Source organism: Alexandromys fortis, unplaced genomic scaffold (assembly GCF_014885135.2).
Source record: "Alexandromys fortis isolate MF-2015 unplaced genomic scaffold, M_Fortis_MF-2015_v1.1 scaffold_85, whole genome shotgun sequence".
In the NCBI taxonomy this organism is placed as follows: domain Eukaryota; kingdom Metazoa; phylum Chordata; class Mammalia; order Rodentia; family Cricetidae; genus Alexandromys; species Alexandromys fortis.
In genome coordinates this window covers 4,572,952-4,577,740 of record NW_026067975.1, presented here as the reverse complement: position 1 = coordinate 4,577,740, position 4,789 = coordinate 4,572,952, and the positions used below count along the sequence as shown (strand labels likewise).

At 35.3% G+C, this 4,789-nt stretch overlaps 1 pseudogene; it reads left to right on the top strand.

Moving 5' to 3' along the window:
- The first annotated feature begins 4,325 nt into the window (after positions 1-4,325).
- LOC126510686 (uncharacterized) lies at positions 4,326-4,438 on the top strand (annotated as a pseudogene).
- Positions 4,439-4,789: the final 351 nt, after the last annotated feature.

Genomic DNA, 4,789 nt, shown 5'->3' with positions numbered 1-4,789 from the left:
AAAGTTGTGGAATTCTCTAGATAAATGGAAAAAAATAGTAACGCCTTTAATTCCAGCACAATACATTGAATTAGGATCTAGTATGCCTTCAATCTGAGCACGACTGATACCTTATGTCAGATGAATCTTTTAGTTAATTCTCAATCTCTGCTCCTGCCTTTTCTCCACAGATGTGAGGACTAAGTCCACCTAGCAGGCAAAAGTTTTTAAAGACCTCATTTTATTCTCAGGGCCAGCCTACAGCCTCAGGCTATAACATCTCTGCCTGTGATGTTTTCTCCTTTGTCAGCACCCTGAAGAATGCAGTTCATTTGGGAACCCTGTGACTGAATTCATTCTGCCACCACAATATGTTGGATTCTGCTTGCGTTGGTGAAAAATGATTCTTAGGGGTTTAACTTGGGTCACTCAGGGATTTTTTTTTCAGACTCATGTAGTCTATGGAGGGAAGAAGACAACAAGAAAGTTTGTTAATATTTGTCTTCTCCTTTAACATTTTTCTGCCTAACTGGTGCCTCTCATAGGTGGAAAAGCCTGACCCATCTCCATCACATGGAATACTTACCCATTCTTAGTCACTCTACTGTTAGAAGAATATACACACAGTTATTGAGTGTAAAGTTTCATATAAAATCAATGTCTCTTTCTTTTGCAAATATTCACATAGTGTCACTGTGTAAGATTGTGCTAATAACTCAGGAAGCAAAATCGTAGAGCAGATTCCACAATACATCAGTTCCATCAATACATCAGTTGGGACATAATAACCACAAAGCTCTTTCCTCCTTTTCCTGACACTAGGCTCCAATAGAAACATGTTGGTTCCAAATAAGCCCTTACCCTCAGTGAAATGGACATGATATTTGGTTTTCTCCATGAAAACAACCAGTTAGCAGATCACATGACTTTCATCTTTTTTGATCAGCTTAATATTTGAGTAATATTGCAAAAATTAATTTGCCTACACAGTTGTAGTGGGTATTCCATAGTAACCCTGATATGTGTTTCAATAGTCCTCTAATGACCTTTTAAACTGAAGGTGTTTAGCGTATTCTGGTTTGGGGGAGGGGTTATTTATTTGTTTGTTTGTTTTAGATGTGAACAATGGAGTACTATTTTTCATTATAATTGTATTTTTAATTTACAAATAACTTATAAAAGGTTTATTGCATTTATTTATTTGTGTGTGTGAGAGAGAGAGACAGAGAGAGAGAGAGACAGAGAGAGAGAGAGAGAGAGAGAGAGAGAGAGAGAGAGAGAGGTGAGGGTCAGAAACAGAAGAACACATAAAGAAGGGGGTTCTTTCTTTCTACATGTGCTTCCCAAGAATCTAGCTCAAATAGTCAGAAGTATGGTGGACACCCTTACATTTAAATGAAGAGGAACTCCTAAGACTCTAACCCTCACTGTTGAACTATTGGATACTCTTGGATTCTAGGAAATGAACAGAAATGGTCTTCAATTGCTCACCAGACTCCAGTGGCTAGTTACACACCTATGGTCACACAGCTGCCCTGGTTATACTCAGTGGGTCATAAAGCAAAACAAAAGTCATGAATGTGAGAAAAGGACTTGTGGGTATCCGTAGTGTTGACTGGATAAGAGAAAGGTGGGAAGGGTTTGAGGTGAGACTAGCAAAATCCATTATATACATGTATGAAATTGTCCAAACAATTCTAAAGGTTACAAAGCTGTATTTTAATTGATATTTGAAAACATTAAAATACATGTGTCAGTGGTATTCCATGCCATTTCCTTTTATATATACCTCATGTAGTGTCTGGGTCATGTTAACAATACCAACTTCTTCAAACAACTGTCGTTTGTTGTAGTTAAAAACATTCAAAATTCTTTTACCCTCTAGTCTCAAATAGTCTATTGATATTATTTACTTCCAAATATGCATGATTAACCATAGCTATAAGCTAACAGCATATGAATTTTATACTTTAAAACATTAATTTCTTAAGTATTTTACTACAGCGATGATAAAGTACAATGAGAGTAATGAATGTTAGTTGTGTGCTGTGTGCAGGCGATTTTCTAATCATGTATTCCCAAACATATGTGAGTAGAGCTAGATCATTATTTTTCTTAATAGGGTAATTTTAAGAAAAATAAGTGTCTTAAATATCTCATCCAATATGATATAACTGCTAAGAGTATGTACATATATTTGCATAAACAGGCTTTTATATGGGAAATTATATATTTCAATAAACTCATATCTCAAATCATAGCTTTCAGTGTAAATTAAGTAAATCCCCAAAATAAACTTTTTAATATGGCTTTGATTTAACCTGTATCTATCAATTAAACTTAATGTAATAACCAACACAACATGATTACCACAATTTGTCCCTGTTTGTTGTGATTTCATGTACATGTCGACTACCATTTATAGATTTTTGTCTTCAAGAGAATAAATATAGGCTATACATTCATGCAAGCTCTTAGTTTAATTTTCATATAAACTTGACAAAGAAAGATACATACTAATTGCTTCTTAAACACATTAAAAAACCAAACTCATTGACTATTTCAAAGGCCATAGTTGCCAGAAAGGATAAGATTTGGCAGATTTAATACAATTGCCATCTCAATAAAATTTCAATTTTCATAAAAATAAAATTTGACTTCCCTACCAGTTCTGTAGCACATATGAATTTGAAAAGATTTTAATTTTGCTCAGTACTTGAATTGCATGTTTGCGGTTTTATTAGATTTGAATACCTAAGGTGTTTATCCTGATTAGCACAAGAACTAGTTTGTGCTTGAACTGGAATAGATTCTGAGGACCAATACCCTGTGGAGTAATGCTGCAGCCTGAAGACCTGGCCACTTCTACTGAGGCCCATAGATAAGGGATGCTCACACCATGAGGTAAGTTTCCCACTGACACTTAACTACAAGGTAGCATCTAGGGAATGAGAAGTTACATTGGAATTTCTGGTGAATTGTATGGAATAACAAATTGATCAAATGTACTTAAGGCTAGTGAGATTCAACTAGGAAAGAAGTCCAAAGCCAAACCTGAATATCCAAATTTAATTCCCAGGCTTATATGGCAGAAGGAGAGAACTGACTGTCATAAGTTGTTCTCTGTCCTCCACATGTGCACATGACATAGATGCCTTCCCTCTGCAGAAATGCTAAATAAATGGGACACATTTCTTTAAGACAAACAAACAAAGAAAAATAAACAAAACAAAACTAATGAGCTTCACTTGATCAATGGCATTATCAAAAGATAAACAAGCCTTAATAAACTTTATTTTTTATCTTCCCTTCAACATAGAACATGATATCCCCATTTCTGGTTTCTTATTTTACTTACTGCTTCTTTGAATATTCTTTCAGAAGAACTGAAAGAGAAAGAATCCTACATCTTCGGAATCAGAGATCACACACAGTGATCACAGAGATGAAATTTGGAAAGATAATAATAGAGAAACTAAACATTTTATGACTTAAGTGTAGGAAATGAATACCGGAAACAAATATAGTGTATGAAAGACAATGTGTGCAAAATGGGGTTGGAGCCAAGTGGGGATAGCTTAGGGGGTCAGACATGTATGAGCCTTACTTTCTCAGTTATATTACAAAGTGGAAGATGAGCAAAGATCTCTGAGAACCGAGCACTGTTAATATTTTAACCTCTTAACACTCATTTTGTCTTAAATAATTTTTAAAACCAACAAGATCTAGAAAGAAGCTATTGCTTGATACATGTCCTCCTTATGAATGGAGGGTTTAAAATGACCATGATCAAAGGCAGTGAGAAGAAAAGACAGCTCCATTTCTGTTTGCCCAGAGACCCAATGTTCACCATCACAGGCAGATAACTTAAAGGATACAGTGCCCCGAATAGGCTGTTACTTTTCATTCCATTCTTATGCAGCATGGCTGGATGTTCTGTCTTTAAAGTCATATAACTGAATGGAGCTTGGGAGTCATACAGTTATTTTATTCTTTAATCTGAGAATGTATCCTTTTAGAGTGTTGACTCAAATTATGCATTCTTGAATTACATGTGAGCCATATATGTATACAAATACTGAAATATACACACACACATATGAACACTTCTTACTGCTATTAATTTTTAAGGAGATAATACACCCAGGCAGATATTCATTATGATTTTGATAGCTGGGATAATTACCACAAATTTTCTGATGTAAAATTTATATAATTTTCCAATGCTTTATAAAATTTATTATTCTTATCTCTCACAGTTTTAAGTGGATTTTTTAAAGATAAGAAGTTGGTTTATTCTTTTCCCTTACCACCTCATGTATCTCATCACCTTTAATAAAGATAGTATCCCTTCTCAGACTTCTGACTAAGATCAAGTATAGTGGCTGTTCTTATTAGTTCAATAGTTGAGATATGGTATGAAATCCAAGTAGAAAAATCAAACAATAAACAACCCCTAAATGCTGGTTTCGTCTTTGCTTCAGTTGCTTCCATTATTGTTGCTAAGTCAAGTGCTTTCTTTGGGGGGTCAACACCCTTGTTAATAAAAATAAAGGAGGTAGACTAAAGGTCTTTTTCTGATGTATAGAATTTGAAATTATTCGTCAGTAATGCTATAGGATAGGGTCAGTTCAGGTTCCCTATCCTCAGCTTCCCAAGGGACTAACTGGGGACATCGCCTTGGGCTCCTGGGAGCCACTCTAGGTTCCAGTCTCTTGCCAACACTAAGGTGGCTCTTTTAACTAAGATATGTGCTTCCCTGCTCCCCTATCCAACCTTCCTTTATCCCAATCTTCCTGTTTCCTCAAGT